Consider the following 17,579-nt stretch of genomic DNA (forward strand, 5'->3'; position numbering starts at 1 on the left):
AAAAAAAACAATAAATAAATGTAACAAAAAACATTTCCCACCCATAATAATTAAAAATAACTTACATTTATCTAGCAGTAGACGTTCCGGGAAATCCAATAAATCCATGGCAGATAAATCAAAAAACAAATCCATTTGAAAAGGGAACCCCAACAAAAAATGCAAAATGCAACTGTAGAAAAAAGGATCCAACTATGCAATCCTTTCAATAACGAAACCCTCAAAACTCTGAAAATTCTTGTTAAAAAAACTGCAAAAATTAAACTGTAGAAAAAAGACTCCAACAACACAATCCTCTCAATAACAAAACCCTCAAAACCCGAAAAATAACTTGAAAAAATTATCCTCCAACAAACCCGAAAAAGAAAAAGAAATGTAAACAGTCTTGTTTTAAAAAAAACAAAATACATTTTCCATTTTTGTAAAAATAAAAAAAATGGTTGAGACCACTATCCACTATTGGGAAAACCTGTAAAAAAAAAAAAAATACCCATCCACTATAAACGTACAAACCCACAAATATTAACATTAACGATAAACACAAAATAACACAATTAAACACATAATATATATATATATATATATTATCTACTGGCGGTCGCCAGGGTAGTTATAGTTAGGATTATTTTCAGTAGGAAATCGCAACATTCTATTTGGAATAACTTTGGCGCCGGTTGAGGAATCTGCCTGAAAATGTCCTCAAATTTGCCTCGCGGCGCTCTGGTCCTTCCCTGCAAGTTTGGGGGGATTAGTCAAGCGGGGGCCGAGATAAAAGGGGGGTCCCAAAACGTGTTTTCCCCATGTTAATTTCCATAGAGCGGTCGACCTCACTTTTAGCCCGAACGGCTGAATGGATTTCCACCAAACTTGGCAAAATTGTAGGGACTGGTAGCCCGATGTGCCATTGCTATGTCTCAAGATATGTGCTCCTGTGGATTTCGAGTAATTTAGGTTAAAAAAACTATATATATCTAGAAGCGCGCCCCGGTACGCGAACCGGGGCGCTAACCAGCACGCTATGCGAGTTCGCGGGCGGAAAGCTGATTGGCTCTCGGGTGTCTTTCAACATTCCAAACAGTAGGGAGCGGCCGCCATCTTGTGTCTCGGTAGGATCGAGACACAAGAGGTGGCAAAAACAAAGGGGGAAATGACCATAAGGGGGCAGAGTAGACCCCCCCTGACCCGCTAGGTTTGATGTGGGGGCTATAAAAGGGCCCGCGGGTCAAAAAACATTTTTTTTTTGATTTGCGTGGGGGGAGCGCCCGGTACGCGCACCGGGGAGCGGACCGGGGCGCGTACCATGGGGAAAAAAAGAATGACAGAGTTTTTTAAAAATTTAGCCTTTTTTTATAAATTGGAGGTAGTTCTAAAAAGAACAGCTTTTTTTCTTTTTGTTGTTTTATATTTTTTTAATGTTTTTTTAAACATTTTGTACTTTTTTTTGGCTTTTATGAACTATTTTATATTTTTTTTGTTATTTTTTGGGGAGAAACAAAAAACCGGGAATTGAAAACGGCTCAACTGGAGCAAAAAAAAATCATGGAAAAATTATGGATTTTTGGTGCATTTGTGGTTATCACCAGCACGGTTGATGAGCGTTATGCTTTGCTCACCATAGGTGATGGTCCTTACCACAAAAAATACAAGTGATCTTGTATTGCCCAAACTTTGGTTGAATGTTTGGGACCATCTCCCTTGTCTCTGGTCCCGATGGAGTGGGTTGCTTTCGTTTGGAGGTGCTTTGTGAAGATTGGGGAGGGTTGCTGGCCAGTTCTCTCACCTCTGCTGCAGCATAGTTGTTGGGATGCTTGCGCTGCATTTTGCCGAATCATGGTGTTATTACCAAATGAATATTTCTTATTAGGGTTCCCCCTTGAAAGTTCAATGCCACAGATTTGGTAAGTCGCCTTTGGCGCATTCACTTTCTTCTTGCCCTCTGGGATGGAAAAAAACTCCCATACAATGTGCTGCTTTGGCCTTTATGGGGTGTTATCTTCTGGCAGCCAGCTCCTCCTCCCGTCCTCCTCCTCCTCCTCCTCCTCCTCCTCCTCCTCCTCCTCTTCTTCATCTCCACCACTGTGGTGTTGTGGTGGTCCTCTTGGTGGTGGTGGTGGTGGTGCAGATGCTCCAGCTGCTGCTGCTACTGTAGCCATTTTAAAGTACAAAATATTAGTCTCAGATCTCCAAACAGGTCTTCCTCAGTCGAAGTACAAAGTCAGAATAAGGAAAAAAGGTGGGGGCTTTCATCATTTGGAAAAAAAACTGTCCTGAACCAATGAAAAGTGTTATTTTCAGGTCACATGACCCGGGCTTTCATCAATTGGAAACCAAAACTGTTCTGCACCAATAAAAAGTGTTTTTTCAGGTCACATGACCCGACGCGCTTACGCTATGTGCCCCCGGGCGCACCCGGGGGCGCGCCCCGGGGCGCGTCGCGTAAGCGCGTCGGATGCTTACGTTGCGCAATCGTATTCGCTCGAGTGCTTCCGGGTGCGCGTACGCGGTGCGTATCACGCGGACGCGGCTACGCGATACGTCACTATGATGTTTACGTTCACTGCAATAGCGCTAACGGGACGCTCACCGGTGCGGAAAACTGCGCTTTCCGGTGCGCTCACTGGGGCGCGCAACGGGAGCACTCCAGGAAAAAAAAAATTTGTATTATATAAATATACAATATAGGATTAATTATAAAAAATATTACATTTCATAGGTTTTAGGCCCTATATATAGTTAGGAATTAGCATTTAAAAAACCTATGAAATTCACAGAAAAAACCATAGGTTTCACACCAGTTATAGTTAGGAATTAGCATAGTTAGCTAGAAATTTTACTGACATAAAACCATTGAAATTCCAACGTTATAGTTAGTTGGACTCACTATAACAAGTGCGCCTGCAATGCACTTCTGATGACGTCACATATTACATCACTCATGACATCGTCAGTGACATCACTCATGACATCACTTATGACACCATCCTTGTGACAGAGTGACAGACCTCCTTTTAGTGTACTGTAACCCTTGAAACACATATTCAAAAATAGAAACTAACATTTTCAAAAAAATGGAGATACCCATACCAGTTACAACAACCAATTCAGTAATTCCACCATCTATATACACATCCACTAATTCACCAATAGTTCTATATAGTCACTCATACATATACTCACTCATCATATGTAGTGATACATCTATACATCCTGTTATACACCAACAGTCATCCAAAAGTTACTCACACACATACTCACACATGCAAATAAACTATTGAACATCCATTTATTTGCATATACAACTATACACACACTACCTCCTTACTTCTAAGGAAACTTACACATACTTACTCTCTTAAACAATCACTTATAGAAACACATACTTATTTAAACAGGAACTCTTACAATCTCTTACTCTCACATATACTCACTTATACACATCAAAACTCACATACACTAGATTAAAACAAATGTAGTTACTGATAAAGACACTAGTGAGATAGTCATTCACTCACTAACACACACATATACACACTCATCCACCCATACAGTCCTGCACATATACTGTCTTCAAAACACATACAAACAGTGAGTCAGTCACCAACCCATGCAGCTACTTATACACAAAGTGAAACACTGATACATATATTTCAATATTTAAAAGTTACTCGCTAATATATGTATTCAATAAAATACACTTAATAAGGCAGTTAACTAATCATTTGTTTTTTAAAAAACATCCATTTACACACTTATTTAACCATTTATTCTTCCATCAACCTTTACAAATACAAATATAAAACATATTAATTTTTCAGAAAGACACACATTCACTGGCTGGTTTCATCAGTGATGTCAGGAGTGATGTCACTGACGATGTCATGAGTAATGTAATATGTGACGTCATCAGCAGTGCATTGCAGGCGCGCTTGTTATAGTGAGTCCAACTAACTATAACGTTGGAATTTCAATGGTTTTATGTCAGTAAAATTTCCAGCTAACTATAACTGGTGTGAAACCTATGGTTTTTTCAGTGAATTTAATAGATTTTTTAAATGCTAATTCCTAACTATAACTGGTGTGAAACCTATGTTTTTTTCAGTGAATATATATATATATATATATAGTACCCTTCACAGAAAAGTTACTTCTGGTAATATTACCTTACATGCAACAAGTGCTCATCCGAAATACCTCATTGCTAGCATTCCGTATGGAGAAATCCTACGGATAAAACGAATCTGCAGCAATGAGGATGAGTTCAATAGATGCCAAGAAGAGCTGGTTGCCAGACTTAAAGTTAGGGGGTACTCTCAAAAAATCTTACAGGATGCGATTGAGAAGACTAAAACTAAATCTAGGATGAGCCTATTCGCTCCTGAGAAAGATAGCTCTTCTACACCTAATACTGCTGTTATCTCTACAAGGATTGACTTTCCTAGATTAATTACTACCTACAATAGGGAAGAACGGCAGATTAGAGCTATATTGAACAAACACTGGCCAGTAGTGCTAACAGATAACATTCTTCGAAATAGAATTGCAATTAAACCTGTGGTTACATTTAGAAGAAGTAGCACCATGAGCACAGTATTGGACCGAGTATCACCTGAGATTAAAAAAGTAACTACTTGGTTGGCACCTAAGAAGGGCTTCACTAAATGCACGTCTTGTCGTGCTTGCAAGTTTGGTAGCAACATGTCAACATACTCTACACCTTTCAGCTCCACTCCTACTATGATAATGGGAAACTACAACTGCAAAACCGAATATGCTGTATATGTCCTGACGTGCAACTGTGGGCTTAGCTACGTGGGTAGCACGAAGCTACAGGTGCACGTCAGGATTTTGCAGCATATAAGGGCCATTCTCCACAGTGACGCAACATATCCTGTTGCGAGACATTTTAAGAGAGTACATGCAAATAACATCAATTGCTTGTCTTACTTTGTAATAGACGCTGTGGCTAAGAAAAGAAGAGGGGGCAATAGAGAGCGCCAACTCCGTCAGCTCGAAACCAAATACATCATCGAGCTATGATTGTAAATGGCCCAATGGGTTGAATACCACTGAGGATATGCGCAGCTTCCTGTAGTAACATGACTGAGCTGTAATATTGTAGTTCCCTTTTTTATGAGTGGAGTCGTATGTAAATAATTCAATGAAATACGTCCTTGTGTAAATATATCAACTTTTGATTTCATAGATCATTTCTATCACATTTTGTCTTTCTCTCGTATTGGTTTCTCGAATTGTATTTATTTTTTACATAATCAAATGTTTTTAGGATAAGATGGCTGCTACTAACCCTGTATGAATTTTAGAAATTAGATCCATGTATTTCTTGTGAACAGATGGTTTGACCTGAAATTAGCATTTGATTTGTTGAGAAATCTATACTATCTACACTAGCACTTTCTATCTATATATGCACTTTTGCACAAATTTTCTCCCATTAGTGTTTACATGTGTACATAGAAAATTGGTCTAGAATAGAGACAAAATTGAGTACATGTTGTTATGTAAACTGGACTCATGGGTCTTATTGGTTGAACTGACAATAATCGGATTTACCCGGTAATATTACAGCATTGTTGCAGTCACAACGTAGGCAGTCTTGGATTCATCCAATGAGAATTTTAAAATGATCTGTATTTATTATTTTATGAATACTTTGACACTCAGCACTTTACATGTTTTTAGATGGTTTTTTAAAACATGTGTACATAAATTCAATGTGTCATATTGTATTAATCTGCCTCAAGTAGTTTATAACTACCAAACGATTTGTGCAGCAACTATAGTCTGTTGTCAATGCCCATGATCATGTGACCTGTTATGTCAGCAATTGGGAGTGGTATCACTCACTTCAAATAGTAGATGGTGTTTTTTCACTTTTGACACGTGAACAAGGGCTTACGGGCTTGAAACGCGTTGTGTTTGGGTCACTTGCAAAATAAACATCTTGCCCACTTGAAAACCTCAGAGGTCTGTGTCTCTTTCCTCGCCTGTCTGCTGTGGCGGAGATCAGGAAGTGGTTCGAGTTGCCAGGATATATAATTATTATGAAAATTAATCACAGACAGACATGTCATTATCAATTGAGAATTTATTAACAAAGTCGTGACATGCTATTTGAGCTGTAATGATTTTCTGGTTTTAATTCTCCTGATTTTATGAATGATTTTAAACATATCGTTTGTAAATTGATTATCAAGTGTTTTGTTAGGTCAACAGTATTTTACTGTATATCTTCTTTTAAACCTTGAGCTTGCACTGTTTAAACATAGTATTTCATCTATGTTCATGATGACGCTATTGATGGTAATAGGCATTTGCACTTTAAATTTGTAAAAAGCACACCAAAGCGCGTCATGTGATCAAGGGCCAGGGAGGCCCGAAACGCGTCATGGCAAGGTGCGGGGGTTTGAGCACTCAATAAACAAAATTGCACCTTGATTTTGGGTCCGCAGTCGTCTTTTTACAACGTTGTGAAGTTCGACTTTTCTGATATATATATATATATATATATATATATATTACCTACTGGCGGTCGCCAGTAGGTATATATAGTTAGGATTTTTTCTCTATGGGATTTTTGAAAATTCTATGTCTAATAACTTTGGCGTTTGTGGACGGAATTGGCTGAAATTTTCAGGAAAATGGAACATTTTGTTTCTGAGCAGCCCCTGACAATTTGGGGGGGTTTCATCAAGGGGGGGGCGAGAAAAAAGGGGGGTCCCAAAATGCGTTTTTCCCATGTTAATTTCCATAGGGCGGTTGGCCTCACTTTTAGCTCGAACGGCTGAATTGATTTGCACGAAACTTGGCAAAATTGTAGGGACTGTTAGCCCGATGTGCCTTTGCTAGGTCTCAATATATGTGCTCCAGTGGATTTTGAGTAATTTAGGTTCAAAAAAAGATATATATCTGGGCGGAGCCTAACCACACATCTGATCTGATTGGCTGTCAGCACTTCATCCAAGAAGTGTTGGCAGCCATCTTGGGACCAATATACATGATAGCACCTCATTAAAAAGCATTGTAGTTAATAGAGGGTTTTAGGACTTTAGTTACATTATAAATCATTTGTTGATGGTACCATACTCGTTTTAGGAATTGTGGTGGGTTCTAAGGTGATTTTACCATGTGAAAAAACCTTCTGCTGTGATATCATGAATATTGTTTGAAAGAAAACTAATATCTCATGATTTTCCCACAGTGGTTTGGAAGGGGATCTATAAGCTAAACTGAAAGCATATTTTCTGTAAATTCACATTATCTTTCTCAGTCATGTGAAAATGAAGTCTGACATTCTCAGTAAAACATGTACATCCAACAAGGACAGAGACTGTCAGTTGATTCCTTTGTGTTCTACTGCAGCCTCCTAGAGTGTTCTAAAGAACAACTAGAGCGCTAACAGTCCTACTTATTACAAAGGTATGGCACACCTGAAGCCATCTTGATTGGAATAAAGTGGTAACTCTTAAAACATTTAATTTAAAAAGAAACAACATGAGGGGGTATATTTTGCCATAGAAAGTATGATTAGTGCTGCAGAATGAAAAATTAGGGCACATTTTGAGTGACTTCTCAAATCCTTTTCTATTTCATTAAAACATTCTGACATGCAATCTCCCAAAATGGCCACCAGAGACAAAAGAGCCCAAATGTAGCTCAAATATCACCCAGATGTAGCCCAAGTATAGCCCAATGACAGAATGTCCCAGAGTGTTCTAAAGAACAACTAGAGCGCTAACAGTCCTACTTATTACAAAGGTATGGCACACCTGAAGCCATCTTGATTGGAATAAAGTGGTAACTCTTAAAACATTTAATTTAAAAAGAAACAACATGAGGGGGTATATTTTGCCATAGAAAGTATGATTAGTGCTGCAGAATGAAAAAATAGGGCACATTTTGAGTGACTTCTCAAATCCTTTTCTATTTCATTAAAACATTCTGACATGCAGTCTCCCAAAATGGCCACCAGAGACAAAAGAGCCCAAATGTAGCCCAAATATCACCCAGATGTAGCCCAAGTATAGCCCAATGACAGAATGTCCCAGAGTGTTTTAAAGAACAACTAGAGCGCTAACAGTCCTACTTATTACAAAGGTATAGCACACCTGGAGCCATCGTGATGGGAATAAAGTGGTAACTCTTAAAACATTTAATTTAAAAAGGAACAAAATGAGGGGGTATATTATGCAATAGAAGGTATTATTAGTGCTGCAGAAAGAAAAATTAGGGCACATTTTGAGTGACTTTTCAAATCCTCTTCTATTTCATTAAAAAATTCTGACATGCAGTCTCCCAAAATGGCCACCAGAGACAAAAGAGCCCAAATGTAGCCCAAATATCACCCAGATGTAGCCCAAGTATAGCCCAATGACAGAATGTCCCAGAGTGTTCTAAAGAACAACTAGAGCGCTAACAGTCCTACTTATTACAAAGGTATGGCACACCTGAAGCCATCTTGATTGGAATAAAGTGGTAACTCTTAAAACATTTAATTTAAAAAGGAACAAAATGAGGGGGTATATTTTGCCATATGAATTATGATTAGTGCTGCAGAAAGAAAAATTAGGGCACATTTTGAGTGACTTCTCAAACCCTCTTCAATTTCATTAAAAAATTCTGACATACAGTCTCCCAAGATGGCCACCAGAGACAAAAGAGCCTAAATGTAGCCCAAATATCACCCAGATGTACCCCAAGTATAGCCCAATGACAGAATGTCCCAGAGTGTTCTAAAGAACAACTAGAGCGCTAACAGTCTTACTTATGACAAAAGTATGGCACACCAGAAGCCATCTTGATTGGAATGAAGTGGTAAGTCTGAAAACACTCAATTTAAAAAGGAACAACATGAGGGGGTTAATTTTGCCATAGAAAGTATGATTAGTGCTTCAGAAAGAAAAATTAGGGATCATTTTGAGTGACTTCTCAAATCCTCTTCTATTTCATTAAAAAAATTCTGACATGCAGACTGAAACATGCACTTTGAATACCAGCAGCAGACGTCCCTGGTGAGCAGTAGCTTTACTACAGTGATCTAATGTGCAACTAGAGTGCTAACATTCAGAATTTATGGCAAATGTGTGACACATCTGAATGCCTTCTTGATGGAACCAAAGTAAACAAGCATTGAAAATGCAATAGATCTCGCCCTCGTTTAAGTTAAAGCCATTCTGTTTGTAATGAGGTGGCTTTTTAGCTTTGCTTTTATTAGTGTTTTTTCAACTTTCATATAAATAACATGCATCTGTATGCATATAAGTATATGTATGCATGCATTTATGTTTGTATTTATATAGATATACAGATGATATATGTTTATATATGTATGTATATATATATTCACTGAAAAAACCATAGGTTATAGACCATATATAGTTAGGAATTAGCATTTACAAAACCTTGAAAATTCACTGAAAAAAACGTAGATTATAGACCATATATAGTTAGGAATTAGCATTTACAAAACCTTGAAAATTCACTGAAAAAACCATAGGTTATAGACCATATATAGTTAGGAATTCGCATTTACAAAACCTTATTTTACTCACACAAAACCATTGAAATTCCATATATAGTTAGTTGCACTAACTATATATCGCGCACCCGCAATCCACTGCTGATGATGTCACATATTACATCATTCATGACATGGTCAGTGACATCACTGATGACATCTCAAATGACATCACTGATGACATCACTGATGACAACATCCAGTGACTGTATGTTTCTGTAAAGTTAAAATATGTCTTACATATTGAAGAATGAGTGGATGTATAAGTGTCTGGATGAAGGATTTAGTAGGTGCATGACTGACTGTATGAGTGAGTGATTAAATGTGTCTCACTGAGTGCATGGGTTAGTGACTAAACTGTCTTAATTTGTGCATCATTATGTCTGTTGTTCTGTAAACTGTTGCATGTGTTGATAAGTAGCTATATGAGTAACTATATGGGTTATTGATTGGTTGCCCAAGTATTTGTATGGGAGACTGAGTGTGTGTGTGGGTGGCTGGGAGGTGTATGACTCTGTGCATAGATGTGTGAGCAGTTGATTCACTAGATGTATGGTTTCAAAAGTGCATGTGGAAACAGCTGTATGGGCGGTTAACTGTGTGCATGAGTGTATTGGTGAGTGAATGGATATCTCAGTGCTACATGTCAAAGTAAGTACATATGTAAAACACAGTACATGTGAGAGTTGACATATATAAATAACTGTGCATAAGAGCCAGTGAATGTGTGAGTGGCTGTATGGATCATTGTGAACTTGTATCAGGGATTGTATAAGAGAGTAAATATGTGTTAGTATATGTTTGAATAAGTAAAGTTTGTATAACTGTATAGTTGAGGAAATGGAGGTGTGATTGATTCTTTGCATGACTGACTAGGTGTGTGAGTAACTCCATGGATGAGTGACAGTCTGTGAGTGTCTGTTTACACTGATTGTATCTAAGGTTATATTAGAGTCTGAAGAGGTTCATCGTATTATCACATGAATGATATCATCAGTGATGTGATCAGTAATGTCAAATGAGATGTCATCAGTGATGTCATCAGTGATGTCATTTGAGATGTCATCAGTGATGTCATTTGAGATGTCATCAGTGATGTCATCAGTGATGTCACTGACCATGTCATGAATGATGTAATATGTGACATCATCAGCAGTGGATTGCGGGTGCGCGATATATAGTTAGTGCAACTAACTATATATGGAATTTCAATGGTTTTGTGTGAGTAAAATAAGGTTTTGTAAATGCGAATTCCTAACTATATATGGTCTATAACCTATGGTTTTTTCAGTGAATTTATATATATATATATATATATATATATATATATATATATATATATATATATATATATATATATATATATATTCCAAACAAAGTTGCTCCTTCTGATCGCCTGGGCCCCGCTGGAGTTGGCGCACACGCCGGCGGAGCACGCCGCAAATTCAAGCTACGAAAAGTTCCCAATATCGTGCGCTCTCAATAAGGTAGATCCACACCAGCAATTTGTTTTGAGGGTGTTTATTCCACCAACAACATGTTTCGGCTGTTAAGCCTTGCTCACATAAAGGAATGGTGCAAAACAGTGTATACATAAAGCATTGTGCAAAGCACCCGAGATGCCAACACAAACAAAGGACTGAAATCATACATTGTTACTGCAATCGCGGCGGCAGACATCTTGTAATGTGACATTTACCATTAGCATTTGCATTGGAAACCGCACAGAGTGCTCATAATACATTCCTATACAAAGTTGCCGGCAGTAAATACGATTATTTGATTTTAGCATAATGATTGTATCAAATTATGAACATCTTTTAGCATTTGGAAAATATTCACAACACATTGCCAGAGAAAAATGTACCACCAGTCAGAAAACAGTTATTAGGTAAAATACCTTAGTAAACTGATTAAATTTCGAGCAGGTCATATTGTCAAATGTCGTGCAAATCATACATAATGTTTTCACAATAAATAAATACACAATCTGGTGCCACACTGATTAAATTTCATCGCTTGCACATGTTATACGTACATAAGCTAGTGCATGTGATGTGCCCTATGAAGGAATATATAAACACATACTGACTGGTAATGAACGCCGCAGGCGAGTGGGTACTCTACCACAGACCTAATGTGAAATACATCTTAGATATCATGGCATCATGTCACCTGTATAAAGCACATGACATGTTACATGACCCAGAACCGGCATTTTAATTATGACCTGGATATCGGCCACTACATAGATGATACCAGTTATCAGGTAAAATACCCTGATTCCGGTATCCAAAATCATCTTGACGTATGTTACATTGTGTACCTGCGACATACACATCATCTAGCGGTGATGTTAGACAAATAATCTGTCACTCATACCTGCTGTCGCAACTAATGTAGTACATGTCATAAGGTCTGAAAGTTACAGTGCTGATGATGCATACATACAGTCCGGGTGCTTTTAAATGTGACGATGTGATAAGGTGCTCAATGACTCCGCGTAGAAAAGGAGTAGACATGCCCCTGCAAGTGAATGAAGTGATTGGACCTCTGCCTTTTCATCTGTTTAAAAGAAAATGAATACAATTAGTGAAGTGTATTAAAATTTCTAAAAACAAGATATTACTGGCTTTCTCAAATAGCTGTAAATTGTAACATTTTTTAAATGCCCAAAAGGACATCTGGTGCATCAGCCATATAGCAAAAGTGATATAATAATATCACAAGAGAGGTCAAAATAAGAGATCAAAATAAAAGAGGCAAAAGCAGGTAAAGCAAGACAAGACCAACAAAGGTGCTTTCTAACAATACAGAGGATCAGTGTGTCATCACATATAGTGTCAGGACACTGATAGAACTCTACGTTCTAAGATGTACGGCTAACTCCTCATATTGATTGAGGCTCCCCGGATCCTTGGTTTGGAACTGAATGATGTATCTAGATTCTTTTTGCCTCAATCTGAGTTCTCTATTGCCTCCTCTGGGGAGTCTGTCAATCTGTTCAAGGATGAAGAATCTCATTTCAGAGGGATTGGAAAATTGTTTATCTCTGAAGTGTCTCTCCACAGGGTATTTTTCATCTTTATGAACAATGGCACAATAGTGTTCAAGGAAACGCTTCTTAGCTAGCCGTGTGGTACTCCCAATGTACCATTTTTTACATGGGCATTCAATTACATAGATGGCAAAAGTGGTACTGCATGTAAGAAACTGATTTATCTCTTTCTGAATGCCATTGTAACATATCTGTCTAGTAAACGTGCTGCTTTTGCCGCTTTTGCAGGACTTGCAATGGCCACAAGGAAAAAATCCCTTGAGTCCATGCTGGTATCTGGTAGGATAACTGGTGATATGACTGTGGACAAGCAGATCTCTTATGCTTCTACATTCTCTGTATGTTACACACGGTCTACTAGGGATTCCCTCACCAATCACATTGTCACTCTTTAGAATGTCCCAATTCTTGCACAATATTATTTGCACATGCTTGGACTCTGAATTGTAAGTCATAATCAAGTGTGTGTTGCCTTCAGTGTAGCTCATAGGAGTTTGGGTCTTATCTGCGAGTGTGTCCTGTCTGAATATCACGTTTGCTTTTTCTTTCGGTTTGCGTAGTACCCAGTCAAGATAGCCCAGAGTGCGGAACCTTGCCAACATTACTTCACATTCCTGCTGGTTTGCCCCAGTTGTATTACAGTTCCTCTTAGCCCTCAGCAGTTCATCGTATGGAATACTCAACTTGAGGGGCTCGGGGTGACTGCTGAGGGCATGTAGGATACTGTTACCAGCGGTTGCCTTTCTGAACAAGGACGTAGAAATACTGTTGTCAATAATTTCTATTCTTACGTCCAGGTAGTCAACTGTCTCTTTGTTCAAGTTGTAGGTGAGTACGATATTCCTATCGTTATCATTAAGAACATTGATAAATTGTCTTGCTTGCTCTTCATTCCCCTTCCAGATGACGAACAAGTCGTCAATGTACCTCCAACACTATATATATATATATGTACATTATTTAATAATTAATTATTATTTGAGTAAAAATAATAATCAATATACTAAATAATAAAAGATACAAAAAATATGTAAAATACATATATAATTGTATCAAAAATATAATTATATACATGTATTAAAAAGTGTTAAACAAATATACAAGTGTTTACTTTTTGTCATAAAAAACTGTGAAAGTCAAATTGTTTAAAATAAACTACTAATATATTTACTTTACTATTACATAGCTATACTTCCAAAAAATATACAATTTTTCAATTATGTTTTAAAAAAGATATATGATAAAAACATTGTTAATTTTCCAATACTACATTACAAATGTATGTTAAAAACAATGTTAAGTTTACAATTCTACATGAAAAATGTATGTTCAAAATATATTATACTTTATAATACATTTTGAACAAAATCAAATACCTGGATAATGTTTTTAATATTCTCAGAAAATGTATAACAAATGCAAATGAGAACAAATAAACTGTAAAATAAAAAAAATGTGTAACCAATAAAAAGGTTTACAAGAATAGCTAACATAGGGACCGATTACGATGTTCGTCCGCCTGCCATCGCATAGTCAAAAGGGACCACCCGCTATAGGTGCGGCGGTCCCGCAATGCAAATTACAATGCGCCCGCCACCATGGCGGGAGCATCCCGTATTTTTACATTGTGGCGGGCGGCAGCACCCGCCACAATGTAAAAAGACATGTTTTGCATATGTATGTACAACGTGACAGGCACCATGCATATGTAGGGGCGTACCATAGGTATCCCCCACGTACAGCAGCTCACCCCCCAAAAGGCATTCACCGCCTGTCTTTTTGCAGCGGCATCGCCGCCAAAAAAGACAGTCATCCTAATGCCCACGGCGGTGCCTGCACAGCACCTCCACCATAGCCCATTATACCTTGTCCCGCAAGGCGGGCAGAAAAGACCCGCCTTGCGGGACCACGGCGGACGGTCTTTTTATCCGCCGCGGTACCTTTCCCATTCCCACCGCCATCCTAATTTGGCAGAGGGAATATTCAGGGTGATGGCGGGAAGTCTGCCACCGCCAGGCCGGCGGTCCTCACCGACGGCCCAGTGGTGGCGGACTTCCCGCCATCGTAATTGGCCCCATACATATCCTTTCTTATTTAAATGTACATACAAAATAAAAAATAAAATAACTAATAAAGAATGAAAATGTAATATACCTAACTCCAAAACCAACAAAAATCAGGGAATGTGCTGGATAGTAAAGCAAATTAAATTACTATTCCAACTCCAAAACAAACTAAACTCAGGGAAAGTTCTGGATAATAAACCTAATTAAATTACTATCCAAACTACAAAACCAACAAAACTAAAGGAAAGAGTTGGATAATAAACCTAATTAAATTACTGTTCCAACTCCAAAACAAAATAAGCTCAGGGAAAGTGCTGGATAATAAAACATAATAAATTACTATTCCAATTCCAAAACCAACTAAACTCAGGAAAAGTGCTGGATAATAAACCTAATTAAATTACTATTCCAACTTTTAAAGAAAATAAACCCAGGGAAAGTGCTGGATAATAAAACATAATAAATTACTATTCCGACTTCAAAACCAACTAACCTCAGGGAAAGTGCTGGATAATAAACCAAATTAAATTACTAGTCCAACTCCAAAACAAACTAAGCTGAGGGAAAGTGCTGGACTATAAACCTAATATAGGGGCCCATTATGATCGCGGACGGACTTGAGTCCGTCCGCGACCATAGAGGATGAGGGAACCTCCGCATGGCCTGCGGAGTTCCCTCCTGTCCAATTAGGATGTGACCGCCACCCTGGCGGGACATCCTCTATTTTTACCATTACGGCGGGTGCGGCTTCAAATGCACTTGTGCAGTGCCTGCCGATTTCTGCATACAAATGCAGGGGGTACCCCCCTTCACCCAGGGGGCCCGCAACGGGCCCCCGCAGTGAAGTTCCACATGCTTTTTCACGGCGGAAAACCCGCTGCGGAAAAGCATTTTTTGAAGCCCATCGTAATATGGCTGGCGGTGTCTGAGAGACACTGCCACCATATTAGAGATTTTCCGCCGCGGTTGTAAGCTGCGGACGGAAACCAGGACCCACCAGCCATCCTAATGTGGCGGTGGGTCTTTGGTGGGTCCGCTGCGGTTTTTCCGCATCCTCCGGCCCGGCGGTGGCTTCCGCCGGCCCGGAGGATGCGGAAAAACTGCAATTGTAATAGGCCCTTAAATTACTATTCCAACTCCAAAACCAACAAAACTAAGTGAAAATGCTGGATAATAAACCTAAATAAATTACTATTCCAACAAACTCAGAGAGTGCTGGATAATAAAACATAATAAATTACTGTTCCAACTCCAAAACTAAAAAAAACTCAAAGAAAGGGCTGGAGAATAAAATATAATAAATAACTATTACAACTCCAAATTTATAATCAACAAAATAATGTTTTAATCACATTTATCTTTAAAATACATTTGTTCATTGAAAAATGTATAATGTATTATATTTTTGAACAAATGAATTTTTTTGTAAGTAAAGTACAAAAATATATAGAAAAATGTACTCAAAAATAAAAAGAACCTAAATATTTTTTTGTCAAATTTAAATTTAAAAATTAATTTTATTGTACATTTTCAAATTCTGCTTAAAAAGATATATATATTTTAAACAACATTAAAAAAATACTCCCTACCCTTATCCCCTATCAACATCACACTACTAAATTCTCTCAAAAAATTCTACAAAATGTACAAATATTTTCAAATTACTCCCCACCCTAATTCACTTCAAACACAACAACCCACTACAAAAACTTTACATATTTTAAAATATATTTCTATTTAATTAAAAAAGTAAATACTCCAAATACTTATCCCCTATGAGTACAACATCCCACAAATAAATATTTGAAATATTAAAAAAAAATGTAATGACTTCCCACCCTTATCCCCTATAAACCCCATATCCTACTCCTAAACCTTTACAAATTGTTGTAAAATATTTAAGTTTCATACCAAATTTTTTAAATTACTCCCCACCCATATCCCCGATAAACCCAATATCCTGCTCCTAACATTTAACAACATTGTTGAAAATATTTAAAATTTAATCCTACATTTTTAAATTACTCCCCACCCTTATCCCCTATCAACCTATAATTAAAAAATAGAAAACAAACTTTTTAACAAATTTTTAATCTAATAAACATATAATTAATAATAAAATACTAACATTAAAGAAAAAAATCGATATAATTTACAATATTTTTGTCGGAAATTTACAAAATCAATATTTTTAAATTCAATAAAATTCAATATTTTTAACTACGAAAAAACGTACCTCGATATTTTACACCATCGATATTCTTGACTTGATATTATTGCAATTTGATATTTCCACGTCAATAATCTGTCTCCGCACCCTTTTTGACCTTAACGGGTCAGCCCTATTCATTACAAACTCTCTAAGCATGAAGCTCTAATGCATTGATGGTTATGGGGACTTATGATCTATAACTTGGCATAATGAAAGTTCATCTGCTGCTTTGTTTTTATCAATTGCTTTCATAATGGAGCCACAATCACCTTTCTGTGCAGTGAACTAGATCTGCACAACTGTGATTAAATATTTTCTTTATGTACACTTTTTTAGGGACAACCAGTGAATCCCCCAAACTAAGAAGAATCAAGGATCATTGGATGGTTTTGTATAATTCACAATTCTTTTTCACATTTTATAATCTATTTGTTACATATTTTTGAGCAGCAGCACTAGTTGGCCCTGAGGAAAGCCACTACACTTCTTCAAGAGGGTGACTAGGCTGAAACATGTTAACCACATTTTGACACTAACTGTGGGTATATGCTCCTGCCGCAAGTGCCCTGTTTTTAATCCTGGCCCAGGGACGCACAAATAAAGGGATATTACATACCTTGGAGATAGTTTTACTTTCATATATCTTTCTTTTGTGCTGCTGTCCCCACTGACCTTGAGCTCATAATTGTGGTATTTAGTATACCTTCC

The sequence above is a fragment of the Lissotriton vulgaris genome, chromosome 1_1 (assembly GCF_964263255.1).
Source record: "Lissotriton vulgaris chromosome 1_1, aLisVul1.2, whole genome shotgun sequence".
Taxonomy (NCBI): Eukaryota; Metazoa; Chordata; class Amphibia; order Caudata; family Salamandridae; genus Lissotriton; species Lissotriton vulgaris.